The following is a 24,562-nucleotide window of genomic DNA, read 5'->3' on the forward strand; positions in this document are numbered from 1 at the left end:
TAAAAGATTCTGCAAAGCTATAGAAAACATCCGCAAAGCGAAAAGAGAACCAACCATATGGAAAAATATATTTGCCAAATATACCTCAGACAAGGGTTTGATCTCCATAATGTATAAAGAATTCACATGACTCCACTCCAGGAAGACAAACAATCCAGTTAAAAAATGGGTAAAGGGTCTGAACAGACACTTCTCCAAGGACGATATACAGAGGGCCCAGAGACATATGAAAGGATGCTCAACATCACTAGCCGTCAGAGAGATGCAAATCAAAACCACAGTAAGATACCACTTCACACCAGTCAGAATGGCCATCAAAAACAAATGAACAAATAACAAGTGTTGGTAAGGCTGTGGAGAAGAGGGAACCCTAGTGTCCTGTTGGTGGGAATGCAGACTGGTGCAGCCACTGTGGAAACAATATGGAATTTCCTCAAAAGACTAAAATGGAACTGCCTTTTGACTGAGTGATTCCTCTGCTGGGATTATACCCTAAGAATCCTGAAACACCAATTCAAAAGAACCTATGCACCCCAATATTCATAGCAGCATAATTTACAACAGCCAAGTCCTGGAAACAAACTAAGTGACCATCAGTAAATGAGTGGATCAAAAAACAGTACTACACTTACACAATGGAATACTATGCAACAGAAAGAAAGAAGGAGCTCCTACCCTTCTTGAGCATATGGATGGATCTGGAGAGCATTATGCTAAGTGAAATAAGCCAGGTGGTGAAAGATAAATACCATATGTTCTTACCTATAAGTGGCACCTAAAAAACAAAAACAAGCAAACAAAATAGAACCAGAGATACAGAAATAAAGAACAAACTGACAGTAATAAGAGGGGAGGGGGAAGGGAGGTAATGGGGTAAAGAAGGGTAAGAGTATAAAGCAGAACATATATAAAAGACCCATGGACAAAGGCAACAGTGAGGGGGAAGATTGAATGTGGGAGGTGGGGTTGGGTAGGGCTGAGGAGAGAAATGGGGGGATGGGGACAACTGTAATTGAACAACAATGAAAAGAAATGGTAGTGGTCTTAAAATGGAAAGAATTCAGATAGGGATGTTGTAAGTCAAAATATTTTAAGTCTGGAAACTTGCTTTTATTTTTTTAACCATTACATTTTAGACAACTTATTGGAATATCATCTTTTATGTAAGGTCCCATCATTAAACATGTAATGTAAAAATGTAGTACCAATTAATAATCCAGATGCCTTCTTAGTTAGATGTTAAAAAAGTAAGACTGTATCTAAGGAGATTTAAAAAAATGGGCCCAATATGAAAAAAAACACACATTACATTCAGTCTTTTTCTAATATTATCCTATAGAAAACTTATAGTCTGGTCAAAATTAACTCTCAGTGTTTTCTATCTAAGATAGAGAAAGAAATTAAGAATAAATATCTGTGTTTTAAAGTGAAAATTAATGTGGAATATGATTTATGTACTGAGGTAGGAAAGGGTAAATGGACATTTCTGTGGGAAGTCGGGAGGCATACAAATTTGAGATATTTAACTGTATATCTTTGCACTTTAGTTTCCACTTTGATATCTAAATCCAAAGCTCAAGATACAGTGTGTGGCTATTGATTCCACCTAAGAGTCATCAGAAAACGAGTTGTTAAGCTTTGGAACTGAATGAGGTACTACTTAAGAGATATACACAGTGTACATATTTAAGAAGTCTCAATTTTCCAGTATCCAAACGGCAGGTAGAGAAGGAAGAGAGGCCTAGTTGAGTGAGTTCTCCCACAATTCAGGAGAGATTTGTGATGAGAGAGGGGGAAATAAAAACATGTCAAAACCAAAGAGAACTGTGTTAAATGCCGATGGGTAAAGAAAGAAAATACAGATAAATGGCTATTAGATTTGACCAATGAAAAAAGGATGTTCATTGGATGTGGGAAGAGAATGGAAAAAACTAAGGAGTGGATGGAAAATAAAGATAGTACAGAAAGAGAAGAGACTTGTTAGATGATATCTACTCTTTAAGAATCATTTTCACAGTATATCTATCAATAAGATGAGTTCACATCCCTCCTCCCTATTAAAAAATCAGGAAGCAAGTTAAAACACATTCCAAAATGTTGAAGCTATTTATTTATTTATTTATTTATTTATTTTGAAAATGTTTTAGAATGTTTATTTTCCTTCTCCAAATAGTTGCTTTGAATCCTGGTTTCCTTCCCTTCACTGTTGGTTCTCTATATATTTTCCTTTATTTCACTTTTCATAGCCTTTACTTTTCCCTCTATTTTGTGACCATACTCAACCATTTCTGTGAGTATCCTGATTACCAGTGTTTTGAATGCTGCATCTGATAGGTTGGCTATCTCTTCATCACTTTATTGTATTTTGTCTGGAGCTTTGATCTGTTCTTTCATTTGGGCCATATTTCTTTGTCTTGGTGCCTATTATATAGCAAGGGGCAGACTCAGGTATTTGCCAGAGTGAGGCAACCCAAGTTGCTGTACATGGGGGAGGGGTCTGAGAGGGAACAATGCCATTTGCTCAGCTGGGGGCCGTCTTTCAGTCACTTCCCCCACTACCCACAAGTGAATTGGGCCCTTCTGGTGCTGATTCCCAGGTGGGTGGTTTTGTGTATGTTCTAGGACACTGTGGTCTCTTAATAGAATTCTGCTGTGAAGCTGGGAGTTTCTTCCACCACCTCAACTCCCACAGGTTTTTTTCAGTCAGAGGTTTTGAGGCTTTATTTCCTCCATGCTGGAACCTTGGGTTGCATAGTCTGTCTTGCTCCCCAGTTGTTCCTCTCAGTTTATCCGCACACAAATGTGGGGCCACTTGGACCTCCAGCTGTCTCCCTACTACACATCCTCTCTGCCTCAGCTGCCTGTCTCTGCCCCTTCTACCAGTTTGAATCTTTCTTCTTTAACTCCTTGGCTGTCAGACTTCCATACAATTTGATTTTCTGGTAGTTCTGGTTATTTTTTGTTTTTAAACTTGTTGTCCTATTTTTGGTTGTGCAAAGAGGCAAAGTGTATCTACCTATGCCTCCATCTTGGCTGGAAGTCTGTTGTAGCTATTTAAATGAATGTTTTTAAGTTATTCGGATGGTGTCTGTAGCCACCAACACTATCTTGGCTAGTGGCTAAAGAGAGAACAGTATGTTGGACTAATATAGTATGTAGAGTATAATGTAATAATATATGAAATTTTTTGCCTTGGAATGATTGAAGTATCTCATTGATAATTCACCTAAAGAAGTCTTGCCATTTCCATTCATGGAGAGCTACTTATTACTGTATGGTCAATGGAGAATACATGGTAATATCCTAGCATGTTGCACTCAACAGAAAAATTGTGGAGGGCAAAATGAATTTACTAGAGGAATATTTAAAAAATATTTGTCCAAAAGAACAACATAGGATACATAAGTTAAGGTGATAAATTTACAAATTACCTTTTCACTTTTTGCTTGCACTATTTTGTTGAAGCAACAGAGTAGAGCTTGACTTCAGAAAGTCTCTAAAACTAGACTTTCAATCGTGTGGAAGCAAGACAATTTACCTGTATAAAGCAAAGTCCTTTTTCTTGGTACACAATGCTACACAGACCAGGGTCACAGACCTTCAGAGTGAGGGTCACAGAAAGGGAGTTCAAAAAGAAGACACAAACTGATGGATTCAGGTACTGCAGAAAAGTAATGGATGGTAAAAGGAATTATGGACAATGACTGAAGTGCAGTAATGTATTTTACTCTCCTGGATTCTGCCAAGGGAGATTCACATGTAAAACCAATAAATGATGTGCAGAACGCAGCAATTTGGGTTAAACTTTTAATTAGATTATCACTAAATCTAAATATTAGGGAGGAGAGTCAGTTCATTTACTTTAAAAAGTTCCTGGACCACCAAAAAATATATGGAAGAAGAACTGAATTATGAATTGGTGTAGAGGGGAGGGTCATCTCTCGTGCAACAGGTACAATATAAGAATTTTAAACTTCAGGAATATTCATGAGGAATATTAGGGCAGAGGTGCTATATCTTTGCTGATTGGAATACACATTTTTAAACATTTTTATGCCTTTATTGATTATGAATAAGATAGCTTATGATGAAATTTATAGTGATGACATTCAACTGCTATCCTTTTGAAAAAAGATTAATTCAAGATTGATTTAAAATAATGTGTTCTTGCAGGAAATTGTATCTGTGGCTTGAAAGACACTAAACTTTTACTATATTGCTACATTTTTTTCTCCAGATAAGCCTTTGATAGAACTTTCATTAGGGAAACCAACAGATTTATTCCTGACATAATCAAAATAATAGTGGTAGGTGTCACAGTAACAAATAACAATTACTGCTTATTTACTTTGTTCCACTGTGCATATGCATAAACATCTTTAATCTTTATAAATATCCTATAAAATGAGTACTTCCTTATCCTTAGCTTACAGATGAGGACATTGAGGTTTAAACAAACTGAGCAATTTATTCAAGGTCAAACAACTAGTGTAGAATAGAACCTGGAATTTGGATACTTTACTTCAGAGCCTATAGTTTTAAATTCACTTGTATACTGCAAAGTCATAATTGGACATTCAGGTTCTGAACAAAGACTATATGGAATTGAATTCCAAATTGGCCCTTCAGTACTTGTTTTCTTGGACAAAGTAATATATTTTCTTGTTATATAAGTCATTTGATTGGTAGAAGATAATAAAGGGGCTACTATTTCTACTAACTTCATAGAACTGTGGTGACAATTCAATGTAACAATATATGTAAAATATTTAGAAGTATTCCTGGTACTTAGTAAATGCCTCATATATAATATGTTTTAACGACAAGATGAACATAATAATATGCTGTATAATTTGAGAACTTTTCGTAATCTTTGAAAAGTGGAAGTCAGTTGGCAGAAAGAAAAAATGAAGACATTTTAAAATTGGGGAATTGATGAATGATATGAATTATGAAGTTCAAATTAGAACATTTTGGCATCTTCACACTATCTTGATAAATTAATAATTTTGAAAGAACAAATGAGTTTTCTAAATTCAGTGTTGTCACCCTGGCATGGGCTTTCCTAGCTTGTGAGCGATTTCAGCCAAAACCTTCCAAAAAGGATTACACCTGTCCAAAGTAAACCACAGAGTAACAATGGTTCATTCTCTGAATACATTTCAAAGTGGACAGAACATTAGAATTCTATGAGGGATAACAAAACCTACTCTCAGAATGCAGCTTTAATCCAAATTAGCCAGTTTGTCTGATCATGAAACCAAATAAAAGTCCAACCCATTCCTTCTCTGAATTCACCATCTTTGACCTTATAACCACGAATGATTTCATTTTCAACCATCATTGAAAAGGTGTAGAAAAAAAATTCAGGTTGCCTTCTCTTCTTAAATTCTTATCGGAGTTTGAAGGCAACTTCTACCTGTCAAACTGATTTTGACTCATATCCAGAACAAGTTCACACAGTGAGCCGTTCACCAGTAACAAGGGATGACAAATTCTTCACAGGAGCCTTATAAGCTCACTTGGGAGAGTAGAGGAGAATTGGGGTGTGTACTGATTCAATAGGCTGGATTTCATGGTCAAGGCTTTTTTTAGGTGACTATCCTTAAAAGTTCACACTAGACAAACAACTGAACTCTCTATAGATGTGTCTAGTAAAAAGAAATTGCCTATGTGTTTATCTAGTGATTATATATTATCTAATATGTGAATCAATCTCAGTAAGGGGGTTTTAAAGTTAAAAATAGATTATCTGTCAAACAAGGTATGAAATAACAAAATATAATAGCCCACATTATGAAATACTCACTTGAAGTAATGCTTAGAGGGAAACTATTACAATTTTAAAAGGAGCTCTAAGGGTAAACAAGTTGAATCTCCGCACATTATAGAACCCTCTTGGAGATTTATAATGCACATTAGCAAATGAAATGCTCTCAATAGATCTGCAATTAAATTAATCTATGTAATTTTTTTCTAAACACAGTCATCTCAAAATTTAGGTGCCCTGAAATCTTACCATGGGTTGTCTTTCCAGGTGAAAAGAATAGCACATGTAGTTAGAAGCTAGAGGAGTAAGCATAGAGCATAACATGGAAACTACCAATTTTCAATTATGTTGTGCATGCGGAATATTTATTCATGAATATCAAGTAACTGGGCTTAGTAAAGCAGGTTGTCAGAGGAGCGGATATAAACTTATACAGGTTTTGAATGCTAAGCAGTTATTTATTGCTAACTTAACAATACAACATTAACAGTAAAACTATTATTCTACTTAGAAAAATAAAATGTGTTCAAATAATTTTTTATTTAATCTCTATTGTATTTTTTGAATCACCATTTAGTTCCCTTATACTCCACTCCTCCCAGCAATCAACACATTGTTTAAATAAGTTCTGAGAAATAAAATATAGCAAGAAAAAAATCACTTATAATTGAACTGAAGTAATTAATAAAATATAAACAGAGACTAGAGAATTATGAAATATGTACTTTTTATTCAGACTTACATAATTCATACACATATAATTTACAAATATTTCAAGTACCTATTAAGTAACACACACTTTTCCAGATATTGGGACCACAGCAGTGAGTAAGACAGCTTTCCAAACCCTCGCGGACCTTATATTCTAACGAGAGAGAAAGAATAAACAAATATTTTAATAAATAAATATATAACATGAGGTAGCAACATGAGAACTAATCAGTCCACATTCTTGTGGAAATCAAATGCGAAAGACCAACAGGAGGCAAAACAAGAGTATGATATAGTCTTAGATAATAATAACTATTAACTAAGATAGACTTAGGAAATAGAGGGAGATGAACCATTTTAATCAGTGACCAAGGAAGATCTTCTTGAAGAGACTACTTTAGATTAGAGATGCCCATGAGGTAAGAAAGGAAACCATTCACTTCCCTGTTGATGGAAATTGAGGTTAATTCTAATTTTTCTTTTTTAATTTTATTTTATTCTTCAGTTATAGTTGTCCCATTAATTTTTCTCATGTAAAATTAATAAAGTGATTAACTGTTTTTCTCTCCTTTTGTATACATAAAAGAGTTCCTTTAGGTTATACAATTAAAAAAATTACAGAGCTATTCTTCTTAAAGTTTGCTAGATACAATCTTGCATGTTTCCTTCCAAAATGAGTGTACAAATATACATCCACCCAGGAACAAATAAACTTAGAAACTCAAGAATCTTCCTCTATAATTGGAGTATCTGTGGGCCCAAGAGGATCAAGAAAATCCTAGTTGTGTTTTTTTCTCTGTCCTCCCACTGGCCAATAAGCTGGCTCTTCAGTTATTCTCTTCTGACCTGCCCCTAGAGTTGACACAGTCAAGGGAAGTTCATGGCAGCCAGAGGATCTAAGTCTCAACCCTTCTGGCCAAAGGACAGAAAAGGAGAATACCAGGAAACTACAAAGTACCAGGAAAATTTTGGAGAGGGAGGAGCTCAGAAATGCAGGACCATAGAGTTGTTTATGAATTAATGGGCTCTCTATCACACAAAGAGAGAAAGATTGACAAAATAGGTTTTAAAAAATGACTCAACTACATGCTATCTATAAGAAACTCAGCTGAAATGTAATGATATAGTTAGGTTAAAATTAAATGGATGGAAAAATATTTATTAGACAACACTAATCAAAAGAAAGCTGGAGTGGTTTAGTAGACGTCAGAGCAAAGAAAACTGCCAGGAATATTTAATTGGGGAATTTCATAATGACGAAAGGGTAAATCTACCAAGAAGCTGTAACAACTCTAAGTGTATGTGAACATGAAAAAAGATCTTAACATGAAACAAAAGCTGAAAGAACTGAAAAGTAAAAAAAGAAATCCTCGATTATAGCTGTGGGCTTTCTTATCAATTGTAATTAGAGCTAATAGACAGAAAATCAGCAGAGATATAAAAAAACTGAAAACTGAACAATATCATCAACCTTCTGATATTTACAGAAAACTCTACTCCTAAATAGCACGTATATAGTTTTCAAATGCAGATACAACATTAACCAAGATAACCATATCCTGGTTCATGGGGAAAAAAAAAAAACTTAGCAATTTGAAATCATTGAAATTATAAAAACATGTTCTCTGATAATAATAGAATTAAAATATAAATTAACAATGGGAAGATAACATAAATCTTTAAACATTTGGAAATTAAACAAGACACTTTGGAATGATATATGGGTCAGGAAGAAAATTTCAAAGGAAATTAGAAAATAGTTTCAACAGAACAAAAATTCAAATACAACATGTCAAATCTTGTGGGATGCTGCTAATGCAGTGTTTAGTGGAAGATGAATAGGACTAACTGCTTATTTTTGAAAAGGAACAATTCTCAAATAAAAATTATATGGCCATTTTGGAAAAGGAGTTTCTCAGCTCCCCATGAAGTTAAATAGGCACTATGCTATCTGGCAGTTCGGGTCCTAGGTATTCACCTAAGTTAAATAAAACATTTTCACACAATTACTGCTTGAAAGTATATAGAAGAGCTATATTTATAATAGTAAAATACTGGAAACAATCCAAATGTCAATCAATGATGAGTGTATAATTTAGTTATGTCATATATCAACACAATGAACTAACATTTACCAGTAAAAGCAATAAACTATTGATATATAAAAAAATGTGCATGAATTTCAAAAGCATTATACTAAGTGAATGAAGCCAAGCAAAATAAAATGCTGAGAGTAGATATCTTTGTGTTTCTCCCAGTCTTGGGGGACAGTGTTCAATATTTATTTATCTACAAAGAATCAGCTTATCTGGTTCCTTTGCACTGAAACCCTTTATCACATCAAGTTTCCTACCACTCTAAGTGTGGTGAGAATATTTATAATGTCTGTTTGTTTAGTTCTAATAAATGCTTTTCTCTTAAACCATTGTGAAAAATCATTTTTCTTAATAACATATTTTTTACAGGTGTGTTTGATTTTATTGATGATAAATAAAAGAACTAAATATATTGCACCTTCTCCCCTTGGCCTCACCAGGCCCACCTCAGGCCCCCACTGGGGTCCACCCTGGGGTCTTCCCTGGGCCTTCCCCATGGACACCTTCCCTGTTTACTTGGCCAAACAACCTGGTGGCTCTGGCTGCAGCTGGAAGCAGGCCACCCAGACACACTGCCAGGCTGTGGGCTGAGAAAGTTGGGACAGGGGTGACAGGCCCCCAGCCTGCCCCACTTCTTTACCCTTGTAAGTGAGGCTACTTCTGTGGCTATTTTAAATGTGGGAGCGAGAGAGAGGGGGAAATGTACAGAGAATAAGTAGCTTAATAACATATTTTTAATATTAAGAGAAATTCTCTTAACTAGGGTCAATCCCACTTGTTCATGTTATATGTATATAACAAGATTCAATTTGCTGATATTTTAATATTTTTGTGTGATGCTTATGAGAGATAATTTTCTTACTACGCATGATTTAGATTATATTATGATAAGTTATGATAGCCTTATAAAATTAAAAAAGTTTACTTTTTCTCTTTATTTTGGTAGCAACTTTAACTGCCTTAAATGTTTTGTTCACCAAAAGACATTCAGCTTGACGTTTTTAGTGAGATGTTTCTGAAGTATGAGTTCATTATTTTTTTTAAAGATTTTATTTATTTATTTTTAGAGAGGGAAGGGAGGGAGAAAGAGAGGGATAGAGAAACATCAATGTGTGGTTGCTGGGGGCTGTGGCCTGCAACCCACGCATGTGCCCTGACTGGGAACCGAACCTGTGACACTTTGGTTCACAGCCCGCGCTCAATCCACTGAGCTATGCCAGCCAGGGTGAGTTCATTATTTTTATCAGATAGGTCAATTTGTTTTTTATTTTTTCTGTAACTTTCATTAAGTTCCTTCTTACAAAACAAAATGTCAGTTTCAAAGTTGTTAAATTTATTGACATGAAGTTGTACATATCCTTACAGTTTATTTTAATCCTCATCTGATATATTTTTATCAATTTTAGAGAGATAGGAAGGGGGAGAGGGAGGGGAAGAGAGGGAGAGATGGAGGCATCCACCAACTGAGATAACTGGCTGAAACTTTACAGTTATGTGCATGAATGTTTTTTGGTTTTTGCAAGATTTCCTTTTCTCATTTTTAATGACTGAGTGATACACACACACAAGACCCTTAAACAACATGGGTTTCAGTTGCACAGGTCCACATATATGGGGATTTTTAAAAAAAATAATGCTGTAAGTGTATTTTCTTCCTGTGATTTTCTTTTTTTTAAAAAAATTTTTTATTGTTGTTCAAATATAGTTGCCTCCATTCCCCGCTACTTCCCCCCATGAATGTAGGGTATGGAGTGACATTCCTAATTTTTTACACTGTCCAACATCCAGTAGAAAGCTCTTGGAAAGAATCAAATCAGCAGGCAGGAAAGTTAGCTCTGTTCTAGTTTTTCTTATGTTCATTCTGCAGGATAGTCTATAAGCAGCCAAGAAAGCCTCCACTCCTTCGCCTATGCCCAACAAAACATTTTGCCATTCATGTCATAGAAACAGAAAGCTGTATACTTCTTCTCTGATCTAGGAGGAGCTAGTAACCTTTTGGAAAGTGGACATTTTAGAGTTTTTTTTTGTTGTTGTTGTTTACATCCCTTGTTCTCTAATGGAAAACAAAAACAAAAGACAAACAAAAACACCTAGTGTCCAGACCTTGGTTTCAAACACCATGCTCTTATAGAAGGAACAAGTGCTTTTGGGAGAAGTGACTAATTCTTGTGCCGGAGTAGGAAATGTGCAAGGTGAGCTGGAGCATCTCTAACAACAAAAAGCAAAGAAGCACTAACAGGAAAACAAAACCCGCTTGGATGGGGCTATGGCAAAGGGACATATAGCATAACTGAAAGATCTCCCAAAGGACGAAACTAGACTAACGTGAACAAAAAAATCAATAAAACAGTATTAGATGACTACCCAAAGTATAAGATAAACATTCTTGAGTTCATAGTACAATAATATAAATAATTGATTTAATAAATAATTGGGGGAAGTGACAAATTCATGTAGATCCTCCACCCTCAAGGGGCAGGGGGGAGGGTGGCAGCTCTCCAACTCTCAGTCATAGGCTGTGTATAGTGATGTTCTTCTAAAGAGATCAGTGTAAAAAAGGGGGACAAAAGGAGAGACTGTACAGTGGAGAAATCTAAAATTACTACTCTTTTCAGGTGATCACCATTAACAGTGCTATTGATAGTATATACCCTTGATAGTTACGAAATGGCACTTAAAACCTCTGTGGTTTTCCTCACAAAAATACCCATAACCACAATCTAATCATGAGGAAAAAAAAAAAAACAGAAAAATTCTAACAGTGGGTCCTTCTACAAAATACCTGAACTGCACTGTTCAAAATCACTAAAGTCATCAAAAACAAGGAAAATCTGAGAAGCTGTCACAGTCAAGAGGAAACTGAGATATGGCAACTAAAAGGAATGAAGGATCCATGATGGAATACTGGAACAGAAAAAAAAGGCCATTGGATAAAAACTAAAGAAATATAAATAATCTAGGAATGCTAAATACTAATAATATATCGATCAGTCCATTAATTGTAACAAATGCACCACACTAATATCAATTAAACATAGGGGAAGCTGGGTGCAAAAATATATGAAAACCTTATTTACTAATTTCTCATATTTTCTATAAATCTGAAACTGTTCTAAAAGTAAAGTCCATTAGAAAACTAAAAGATAGTAAAAATAAATGATGTTGTAGTTTACTTTTTCTTTTCTTTTTTTTAAAGTCAGAGGCATTAAGGAATCTCTGAATCATTCGGGAGTGTGTTTATGTTCATTTGTTGTGTTGATTTACTGTTTGTTTTTTAATATTTCATCAGTTTTCTTCTATTATTTAGTAATAATCCATACTTTCTTTTCATAATTTTTTATCATACATTAAATTCTCCTATAGTTAAATCAATCAAACAGGACTTGTAGTGATTGTTAAGGGGCCTCTCTAGCTACCCACTCTGGGACTTTCGTTGGCCCTTTTAACTTTTCATTTCAAGATATCTCATAAGAAAACATATTTTTTTCTCCCCACTCAACATATCTCTTAATCCAAGAGACCCAATTCTACTATCCCCAAATCCAAACCTCTTTAATATTCTTTGTTATAGAAATGCATTGTTTCCAAAGCCCACTGGCTCACAGAAGATTTCATTTTTATTTTAAGCCACATCTCAGGCTAGGTGTTCAACAGAACAGCTATTCATAAATCACTGATGTAAATAAAGTTAACTAAAACTCAAACTTTATATGCGTGTTCTACACTCAGCTAATAATTATTTTAATCTTTACATATTTATGAATGACTTCTAACAGTTTGAAAAATACACAAGAAAAAAAAAACACAAAAGCATGATTTCAAGGAATGGCTACACTTTCAAGTGAGAATAACCTGAACATAAATCTGAAGATACTCTTTGCCACATATTGATATAATGGTTGTTGGAAATGGTTCACTCTTTGGATAGTAGACACACTGAGAAGCTCTTAAGACTATATATTGATTCCATAATGCTTCCATTTCCTTTAAATCTACTTACTTATGTTGATTTAGCTTTTTACAGTAAAAACTTAATCACAGCTGTTCATTGGTTCACCAGTTTGTGGTCTCTTACATATTATAAATTCTTTTAAAGATTTATTTATTTATTTATTTATTCTTAGAAAGGGAAGGGAGGGAGATAGAGAGAGAGAGAAACATCAATGTGCGGTTGCTGGGGGTTATGGCCTGCAACCCAGGCATGTACTCTGGCTGGGAATCGAACCTGCGACACTTTGGTTCACAGCCTGCACTCAATCCACTGAGCTACACCAGCCAGGGCATATTATACATTTTTTAATTACTATTAAGATTAAATATGGTGACCATAGACCCTGGGAGGAAGGTAGAAGAAAACCTGACATATTAGCTTCCATAAACAATTTCTTTTCTTTCTTGAAAGAGAGGGAGAGAAACATCAATGCATGAGAGAAACAGAGACTGGTTGCCTTCTGCACACTCCCGACTGGGGACCTGGCCTGCAACCCAGGCATGTGCCCTGACTGGGAATCCAACCGACAAACCTGTTCAGTCTGGTGCTCTGTCCACTGAGCCACACCAGCCAGGGATATACACATATTTTTTAATTTTGAGATTTTTTGTTCTGTAGTTGTCACTTTGTTCTTCTGAGGATGCTAATTAACATTGATCTATGAAGATACTTGTCTTGTGTTATATCTAAGCAGTATATTTTGCATAACATTAGGAGACTAGAGAATACCTTTCCCAACCTTCACATCTCTACATCAGCATTTACACGTTTCATTCTTCCTATCTGTAATTTTAGGTGTGTATCAAACCATGTAGAATGAAGATAGTGAGTTCATCCTTTTCTCTCTAGCAGTGTGGTGACAAATACAAGAGTGAGCATCACAACATTATAATAGAAGACAGAAGGGTCTTTGAAATACCACATTCTCAACAAAATTAATTTACTCGTGTTTGCTAGTTATCCAGATCCTGCCGCCTTCCTGTGGAGGTAGCAAGCCATGCTTGATGAAGCAATTATAAGATATCATTGCACTTTAACACATGAATAAGGTCATTTTTGCGTTCTCTGTAATCAAGTCACAGGGGAAGATTGCACCTTCCAGTACTTAATGTTATAAATCAGCACAGAATTCTGAATTCTGAGGATATAAAGATAAGCCTAGCATTCCTTCACACAAAGTTCCCAAGAAATGTGTGTATGTCAAATGGGATAAAACTAAAAATTTTAAAGCTAGGCTTAGATTTCAAATACCAAAGAAAAAATGCTTTTTAAAACTGGACTAGGCCATCTAGTGAATTTGATTTTTTTTGTAAGGTAGCTCGGTTTAAGAGTTTAAGTTAAGTAGAACAGGCTTGAGAGTCTGTTTTGGTCTGAGACTATTCAAACCTATGATTTACACCTTATGTTATAATATAGAGGCAAGTCAAACTTGCACCTACTCAGACTAGCACAAAGGCAATAATCAGAGAAACAGAGACTGAGACTGAGAGAGTATTTGGTAAGGGTATGTCAAATTGACACAAAAGCCTACTCAAAGAGCTCCCAATGGCTAGAGCTGAAGCAATTTGAGTGAGTAAAACCAATAACGTAGGATCGGATTATTACCTGAAGCAGTAAAAAAAATCCATGAGTCTGTAATGGTACAATTAAGAATTATCCATACAAAAAATATATATTGTGTCTGCATTGAGTACAAATCCAGAATTTTTCCAAGTGCCTACAGTTCAGATTAGCACTATATTTTTATATTTTCCTGGTTGTTATAATCTATTCCAATGGCTCAAGAATGTGGACTGGGCTCCAACTAGACTTGAAATAAGATTCTTATGGTTTCCCTTAGATCCTATTTTCTGGAGAAACAAAGAAAATACTGCCCTGGGCCATAAAACAACAAACCTTGCTGCTGTTACTATGGCTATGCCGATTCTCTTCCTGTTCTTTCCAGGGGACTCCTTGCTCAAGAGGACCCTTCTGATTTTGGTTACTGTGTTATGTATATCATGACTTAGAACTTAGCAGATATGAGAAAGCAATTGGATGACACTCGTTTCACTCATGTCAGTGTTAGTTAATCCATTGTTTTCCTCTGCTTCAGTTCTCCATTGTGGTATAGAAACTTGGACCTGTCTGGGATGTTCCTGAGCTCTATGAGCAGACACAGAGATCATTAGTAGAAAGATCATCCAGATAATGAAGTATTAGTTTCTATTTTTGGCAGTATTCTCTCAAGACTAAAAGCAGCAACTTGGTTTTCTGTTTAAAATTGTATTCAAAGTAAATGCCATGTTTGTTTCCACTCAATTCTAATGGATGCTATAGCAAACTCAGTGATAAAATGATAATACCATGGGAGGAGAATGTTTTCCTTCCAATAGAAGTCATCGCAAATTTTGATGAACACAGGGACAAATAATTTTATGTAGTCCTGGGGAAAAGATCAAGGTCAGTGGGACAGGCTTCATAAAATGGAGATGGTGGGGCTGGCACCAGGGCTCAGGTGAAGAAAAAGAAGTCAATTTACCTTAAATTTGCTGATTATGTCATTGAGGTGACATTGCCCTTACCATTTGTTGATTCTTGGTTATATGTTATTGGATTGATTAGGTCCTGAAAGTCTAAGTATGCCTTTGGGAAAAACTGCCAACCTTTCTAATGAGCTATCTAGTACTAGGATCCAAGGTAAAATGCAGGTGACTGAAGAAAGTCACAGCTTTTAACAGCACAGTAATACATTTGTTTGATGAGGGAAGGCAGCCTCAAGACAAAGGACAAACTACTAACAATTTTTAAACTGGAAAAACGGACAGAAATGTAATCAATCAAATCTTTTTTTTTAAAGATTTTATTTATTTATTTTTAGAGAGGGAAGGGAGGGGGAGAGAGAGAAAAAAACATCAATGTGCGGTTGCTGGGGGTCATGGCCTGCAACCCAGGCATGTACCCTGACTGGGAATCGAACCTGCGACACTTTGGTTCGCAGCCCATGATCAATCCACTGAGCTATGCCAGCCAGGGCCTCAAATCTTTAAACAGCGCAGAAAACATTAAAATTGAGTCAAAATTCTAGTTTAGGAAAAGCAACAGGCTGCCCCTAGAGACCTCTATGGCTGATTTACTCTCAAAACTAGGATTAAGGAATCTGCAAATCACTGGACACTCTGCCCACTCCCTCCTTTCCTTCCTGCCTCTGTGGAGCCAGGAAAGAAGTGAGAACAGTTCTGTTCTGCTTCTATTTGTGAACCATGGTCCTCTGAGAGCAAACCTGTCCTGAGTTCCCTGAGTAGTAGGGTCTATAGTTATGGGCTGTGTTACCAGTGAAGGTTCTAATTGCAACCAACGAAAGAATGAAAGAGTTGAGAGGGACATAAAGAGAGCTGACAGCTGGACTGGGAAAGGAATACTTCTCATGGCATGTTTGGAAGTTCTATGGTATCTTCAGAGTACAGAAATAAGCAATACTGAATATGTGCAAATACTAGATTGCTTGAACATATGCATACATTGGAAAGGAAATCTGCCTCCATAATCAACACAGCTCCAAAACAGGTCCATGGTCTGATAAAAACCAAATTCTTAAGATTTTACCCCCTTAAAACAAAGAAAAAAATGTAGTCCCTTCATAGATAGTGAATATCTCATATCTATAAACACAATTTTTTTCCTGAACTAATGTTATGACCCTTTAAGGTGTATAATTAGTACCATTTCCCTGATGGCTAATTTCTTACAAGAAAGCGCACTTCCCCACCACTGCTGAGTGCCATATTTTCTCATGTCCTAAGAGTGAAGAGGCTCCTACATCTCCAAAATTGTAAGGCAGCTCTTGGAGGAGGTGTCAGATTGTATGCATGCACATATTTCTTCTAATGCAGTTCTTATCATTGACAATGCAGTCATTTTGAGTTTTGAGCCCCTAGCCTTTGTTGCACAACAACTTTATGCCTGTTCCTACTTTGTCTTTTGATTGGATTTTACACACACACACACACACACACACAATCCATTAACATTTAAGGTTATTACTGATAGGTATTTACTCATATCCCCCCTTTGCACCTGTGTTCCTCTCTCTCTCACTCTTTTTCTTCCTCTTTGTTTAGCAGTCCCTTTAGCATATCTTGCAGTGCTGGATTGGAGGAGGTGTATTCTTTCAGCCTTCTTTTTTTCTGGAAAACTCCTATTTCACCTTCCATTTTAATTGAGAACTTCACTGGGTAGCATATTCTTAGTTGCAGGCTTTTGCTTTTCATTACTTAGAATATTATTTACCATTCTCTCCTGGCCTGTAGTGTTTCTGTTGAGATATCAACTGTTAGTCTTACTGGAGTTCCCTTGTATGTTACTTCTGGTTTCTCCCTTGCTACCTTTAAGATTCTCTGTCTTTAAAACTTGGCATTGTAATTATGATGTATCTTAGAGTAGGCCTCTTTGGGTTCATCTTGATTGGGACCCTCTGTGCTTCCTGAACTTGCATGGTTTTTTTCACTCTCCAAGTTTGGAAAGTTTTCTAGCACTATTTTTTCAAACAGGAATTTTATTCCTTCCTCCTTTTCTTCTCCTTCTGGTATTCCTATGATTCAAATGTTGTTGTGCTTCTTGTTTTCTTGGAGTTCCCTTAAGTTATCTTCATATATTTTTTAGCCCTCTTTCATGCAGATGCTCTACCTGGGTGTTTCTTCCCACCTTGTCTTCCAGCTCACTAATTCGTTCCTCTGCTTTGTCAACCTGCTTGCAATTCCTTCCAGTGTGTTTTTTTTTTATTTCAGAAATTGTGTTTTTCATTTTGTCCTGGTTCTTGTTTACAGTTTCTATTTTCTTTTTCATACTGTTGTAGTTCTCACTCAGTTCCTTGTAGTTCTCTGTGAGTTATTTGAGCATCCTTACAACCATTCTTTTAAATTCTATATCTGGTAGTTTGCTTGCCTCCATTTCCTTTAGCTCTTTTAGTGGGTAGTCTTCTATTCATTTTAATTGCAAGTTCTTTCTCTATCTCCCCATTTTAAGTGAGTCTTTTTGTTTCTGTGGTTCCCAATGCTTAGCTTTGCTAGCTGTCTTTGTAGGGTAAACTTCTATGGTAGGAGTTCTGTGGGACTCAGTGGTGTGGTCTCTTTGATATCCTTGTTGGGATGCTCTAGGGTTGCCCTTTCTTCTGTTTGTGTGGGTTCTCTTGTTGTACTTGTGTTTCACCTGTTGGTTGCTTTTTTGGTGAATTCTCTCCTCCAGCAGGTTTACTGGTATTCACAACTCCCACCTTATTTTGTATGTGATCAGGGGCTGGATAATAACTGTGATATTTCACCCAACTAGCCACTTTTCATAAAAAATGAAAAAGAGGCATGACTCTTATTGGAAGGGAAAAAGATTGTGAGCTGACTCCAGAAAGCAGAGTGCTTATGGGAGGTTGGGTGGTGAGATATAGTGAGAGTAAGGGATAGAAACTTGGTGTAGTGTGTGAGAGAATAAAGTTAGCCATGATAATAATAAAGCTCAGGAAGATAATGAAATGGACTAAGACCAGGGAAGGGTGCTGTGTGGACATTGGAAAAACAATATGACAAGAAACATATGATCAGGATAAAAAGAATAAAAAGTGAAAGACCAGCCCTGGCTGGCGTAGCTCAGTGGATTGAGTATGGGCTGCGAACCAAAGTGTCGCAAGTTCGATTCCCAGCCAGGGTACATGCCTGGGTTGCAGGCTATAACCCCCAGCAACCGCACATTGATGTTTCTCTCTCTATCTCCCTCCCTTTCCTCTCTAAAAATAAATAAATAAAATATTTTTTTAAAAAGTGAAAGACCAAAAGTAGTGCATTATTAGAATACAAGTGGAATGAAGGAAGAGAAATTAAAATGCAATATGAAAGGGAGAACAAAGAAAACAAGTCAAACAATGAAATCAAACAAAGAAAAGTAAATGGAAGGAAGAAAAATAAAATAAAAATAATAAAAATAAAAAGTAAAAACTAAACTGCAAATTCTGGAGGGTGGCAAAGTGAATTTTGTCTCAGTTGTTGGCATTAGCCTTCTGATCTCTCTCTGGATGTGATTTTGGTCCTTTCATAGCTCCAGGTCTCATTTTCTTACACTTGGAAGAAAAAAAAAGAAGCCTCCTGCTGACTTTAAATCCACCAAGTGGGTCCTGCTGGTCTTCCTGGATGCTGCAGGCAGAGTGGGGCTGGGCTCCTTTTTTTTTTTTTTGTCCCCTTTCCTGTGGTTCTGTGTTAGGGGCTCAGTCTGGGCTACAATGTTCACAGGCATCCAGCCTCCACCCCAAGCCCTCAGAACGATGCAAGGCCCTCACTGTCCATATGCACCTGTATGAACTTCAATCCACCTTGCTATGCCACCATTTGATTAGGTTGTGAGGTGCACAGAATGGGAGCAACTTGCACCCCTCCTCCCTCTTTGCTGGCCTGGGCGCTGCACATGCAAAGTCCATTAAGGGCAGTTTAGTTCCCCTATTAAATTAAGTCTTTCTGGGGACTGCTCCCCAACTGAGTCCCTGCCGCCCCGCCCTGATCAGTCCATGAGGCACCCCAATTTGGAGCAAATTGTGCCCCTACTCTTCCCTCTTCACTGGCTGCTGTGCATGAGAATTCCTTGCATGGCGGCTGATAGCATTTTTTTTAATGAATTCCCCTTGATTCCGGCTGGAGCTGTTTATAACAAGTACCCAGCTTTTCACACAGCCCAGCTCTCTGACCAGGCAGCAACCACAGTCCCAGGTGGGGAACACTGCCTCGGGGGTTTCCCACTATGTCTTCCTCCCACCCTCCCTGCACAACATTTTCAAGCATCCAGGTCTCTCCTGCTGCGAGACTGGCTTCCCCAATCTGGGAGAGGAGGGAGCTGAGAAGTTACAATCACTGATCTGAATCTCCTCCAAAGCTCCTGTGGCAGCCTGAGTCCCTGGCACCTGGTCTAGGCACCACAGCAGCTATGGTCCCAGTGAAGGTCCCAGGGACCTTCCCCTCAGCCTACACAATCTTCTCACTGTCTGTTTTTAAATGTCCTGTGTAGTCTTTGGCTTCCAAACTTTGTATAAGCTGGGATTCCATTGGCTATTCACTCTGTTCTTCAGAAGATCAGTTAGGTGTGCCAGTTGTGTGCATGAGCAAGTGGGTTCAGCCCTCACCTACCTCACCACCACTTTCTACTCTCAGATTAGTACAGTTCATGTGATGAGCAGCCACACAATAATATATGCTGAATAGATCATTAATATGGGGTTACAATGGTAAAGAGCATATTCTTAGTGCCTAATTTCATGGAATTTACAGTCAAGTAAAGAGCTACTTTTAAATACATGATTATATTAAGTAGTCATAAGTGTGATGAACAATTGTTTCATAGTGACAGTAATGAATTTGTGCAGAAATTTGTAACATGATCACTACCATTCAACAAAATAATAACACAAGTCATTAAAATACTAATCAGTGTTCCTGGAGAAAACTGGAAGGAATGGACTAAGAGAACAATTTTCAGATGTAACTTGTTTGGAACATGATTAAACCAAGTGTTGAAATGCACCTAGTAAAATTAAGTCAATTTTATAAATGGTGCCAGGATTTTTATTGGATTTGTTTAGAGGCTTCTCTAAAAATAATATAAGACTTTGCCAATTTACTATAAAGCTAGTTCTATGACTATACCCATAGAAAACAAATCTAACAAGTCTACGGCCTCAGCATATTCACTATGAAAAAGAGTAGGAACAAAATTTTGAGTAACTTCAAAGTAGATGTTGATTTCTCCCATATTCTTCTCATGGATAATTTATTAAATGCTTACAAGAATCAATTCACATATCAAAGATATTTGTATCCTCAGGTTCTTGTATTTAAAAGGAGAAACACACCCACATGTATGTGGAAAATGTCATTTCAATTTATAATTACCTGTCAGCTTTCTGGAGAAATGAATATTCAAGGACATAGAAAGAATCAACCATAAATAAAAACATCATTGATTGCCCTGGAAGGCATTGAATAAGCTATCCATTTATAAACCTTCATCTGACTCTAAGATGACCTAAAGTTGTTTCTTTTTTTTTCATAGATGATAAAAAAAAATAGAATTTCACCAACAGAATCTCAATGATAAGACATGACATTTAGAGTTTCCAGAGCAATCATTGTCAAACTTCTTCTGTGAAGGCTTCACCTAAGTAGTTTAAGCTGTGCAGACCCACCATTCTCTGCTCAAGATATTCAACTCCACCTTTGCAGCGCGGATGCAGTGTATACAAACAAGCAAGTATGTGTGGCTGATAGTACTTTACTTAAAGCAGGCAGCACAGTGGATTTGTCTGTGGAGCTTGAGTTTTCAGATTCTATTCTAAAAGAGGTACTCAGATTAAAAAAGCTCAGGGGCTGCTCCATATCTGAAGGATCACAAGCAGGTGCACTCCAAATCTTGAACGCCATAGTGTCACAGACAATACCTAGCCTGGTGAATAAGGCCAGTTTATGTGAAGCTATCAAATACTCAAATGTAAACTTCACCTGAATTTGCATGCAGTTGATACATTTGGGAAACATGCAAAAAATTTTAAATGACATAAATTAACCCATAAGAAAGGTGTTTAAGAAAGATGGATGCATGAATCACATATTTAAATCTCTCCTAGAGGAATTGCCTGAAATTCATGAAAACTGATTAAACTAGAAGTCACTGTATTTGGATTTTATTACTGGCTTTGCTTCTAAGAGCTTGTATAACCTCTAATTTGCCTAACTCTAAAAAAAAGTGTGAAGTCAATAAACTTTGAAATTATTCCGAATTTAAAAAATGTGCTAGCATTATGAATGAAATGAATTCTTCAATGATGTCACCAATAGTAGGGATCACTGCAGAGAGAGCCAAAGACAGCTAAGGACAAAAGCTCCAGCAGGCAGCTCTGCATCAGCGTTGAAGATTGAGTTGCCAGGGACTTTTTAATGACAATCACAGCAAGATGACGTAATGCCTTATAGCATGCATTTCATGCATTGCAGGCAAAGTCTGTTCTGCACCCCCCAAAACACACAATTGTGCCACCAATGACCTAAAACATTTAAGTGCTTACAAAGGAGAAGCAACTGTGGGTTCCTTCAGAGCATATGGAGTACATACAGCCTTCTACAATGTATTCGTACGCTTACATTTTATTTTAAAAAGTCAATTTGTACTTTATCCTGTTTAATTATTAAAAAGATGTTGCATTTAACTGTAAATCTATAATAGCCTCAATACAAGTAGTTTTTAAGAAATAATATCTCACTTTCAGAAACTCAGTTCTCAGAACTCAACAGAGAGAATGTATTGATTGAAGGCCGCCTGAAGGATATATTGCCAGTGAATAGACATAATTTTTAAAAAAATCTACTTTTCCATTAAGTCAGGCCAACAGAGAAACAACATTCCCAGGTCCACCCTTTCTGCTCGGCATAGAATTTATTTTACTGAATTATACTTGACTGTGATGCTGTAAACATAAATTGATGTTCCTCACATACAGGATGGCTCTGTGCTCTGGTTTGCTTGGGACAATCCTGGTCCCAGCATGATGACTAGTATAATGCCTTCCTAGGCACCATTTTGAAGATGACTTAAATAAAAAAAAGGCTTGAACACTTGATGTTTTTTTATTCCCCAAAAATCACAGGGGGAAAAAAATACTTGAATTCACTTTCCTATTTTCCCTAAACCAAGTAGGAAAAAGAGAAAGACCTTCCACCAACAGAATTTCACAATTCTAGAACAGGTTTGGCAAATGTTAACCTTGAAGGAAAATGACTATTGACCTTCCTGCTTCTTGGTCAACAAAGAAGCTGAGGTCTTGACTTGCGCAGTCACAAGAGGAAGAGCAGTGTTCAGCAGATGAGTGGCAGTTGTTTAGACCAGATAGGTGCCTATCCTGCTACCTCAGGTTGCTCTGGGGAAATAATCAGAGGGACCCTCACTTTTTAGGGACCTGCTCTCTTTGCAAGCAGCCAATCCTTTTGGGCCTAGGATCTCTTGGCAAATAAAAATCACCAATCCCCTAAAAACACATCACTTCTCTTTAAAGGACTTCTACTCTTTCTTTCTCTATAGGTCAGTGATTGTGAGAGTAGCCCGTGGAGTGTGACTGCCTGGGTTTACCATCATACCACTTAAAATCTGCAACTTGGTAAGTTATTTCACCTTCCTTAGTCTCATTTCTCCACTTGTATAATGGACCTAAAATAATACCTAACTCAAATTTTTGTTCTGAGGATTAAATTTGGAAGTGGAAGCTCATAGCAGTGACTGGTATACTTTAAGTGTTTAACAAACACCAGATTAAAGCACAGTAATAATCAAACTGTATCCTACCTTTTCCCTTCTCTGTCCTACCATATTACCACTCCCTCAGTCTCTCCTTTATGTGATCCTCTTACACAAACATATTCTGAAAACATGTCTGATTTTATGATCCTGCATTTCCATGAAGGGTGTGGACACAGAGGATCCCCATGGCACCAGAACCCATGTGCAGATGCTGTAGCTCCAGGGGTGTCCAACCCATGGCCCACAAGCTGCATGCAACTCAGGATGGCTATGAATGCAGCCCGACACAAAATCATAAATTTATGTAAAACTCTTTTCTTGCTCATCAGTTTTCATTAGTGTTCATGTATTTTAATATTTGCCCCAAGGCAACTCTTCTTCCAGTGCAGTTAAGAGGTGCCAAAAGGCTGACACCCCTGCATGTGTCTATCTGTGATTGTATTTCTGAGTCTCAGGACCAGTAGATTCTTGCAACTACAGGATTCCTGTGTGTCTGTTGGTGGTGATGGTGCAAGAGTTTAAACCTCAGAATTTAAGGAGAAGACAGAAGTTTAAAGCTGGAATTGATATTCTAGATGAAGACACTTATTTAGTGCATAAAGACAAGGAAGCCAGACAAGTGATATGCCTAGCTCAAGTGTGAATTCACTGAAATCCTTCAGTTCTGCCTCTCTTTGTGTCCTTGCTTCTCTTCCCACCCCCATCTCCCCAGAAACATTTAATCATGTCAACCAGAAGGCAGCAGAGAGTCACTGACTATGGAGACACACTTGGGGGGAAAGGGATAATTCTGCATTATTAACTGATTCAATGAAACCAATTTCATTGTACCGTTTCCTTTCTCTCTGCCACCCCTTGGAGGAAAATCTGAGGAAGAAAAGCTAACTAACCAGTCACTTGAATGCTAACATTCCAATAACCTATCTTTAACAGATTATTTTAGTATTTTAAGAAAAAAATTTGAGTGTTATAAAATGAGGAGTTAGTTTTCCTTTATTATTTGATATTTTGATTAGCTATACTAAACTATTATTCAATCTATATTAATTTGAACCCATCCAGGGCATACAGAGAGACGTTGCAGGCTTTCCATGGTATAGGAAAGAGATGATCTCACAAGGAAAGGGGTTTTCATGCACTGGGATCTGCAGGAGTATTGACTGTTCATTTAACACATGTGTATTGAGTATGGTATGTGCCAGGTACCACATCAGCTACCAGGAATATGAAAAGAAGACTTGAATCTTTTTTTAAAAGATTTTATTTATTTATTTTTAGAGAAGGGAAGGAAGGGAGACAGAGAGGGAGAAAAACATCAATGTGCTGTTGCCTCTCATGCATCCCTGGTTGGGGACCAGGCCTGCACCCCAAGCATATGCCCTGACTGAGAATCAAACCAGTGACCCTTTAGTTTGCAGGCCAGCGCTCAATCCACTGAGCTATACCTGCCAGGGCTAAGACTTGAATCTTGTTCTTAAGGATTTCATAGTCTAGTAGAAGACCCTAACATGTTAATTACTAGAATAAGCGATGGAAAATACAACATCACAGACATGCCCTGTGTACTATACTAATCTTAGAAAAAGTCTCTAAATCACACCGGAGCTAAAACTAAATTAATTAATTAATTAAATAATCCCAAGGGCTGACTCTTGATGAACAAATTGCTTGGGAAGGAGAAGCTCTTTGAATTAAAAA

The sequence above is a fragment of the Phyllostomus discolor genome, chromosome 5, assembly GCF_004126475.2.
Source record: "Phyllostomus discolor isolate MPI-MPIP mPhyDis1 chromosome 5, mPhyDis1.pri.v3, whole genome shotgun sequence".
Classification (NCBI taxonomy): domain Eukaryota; kingdom Metazoa; phylum Chordata; class Mammalia; order Chiroptera; family Phyllostomidae; genus Phyllostomus; species Phyllostomus discolor.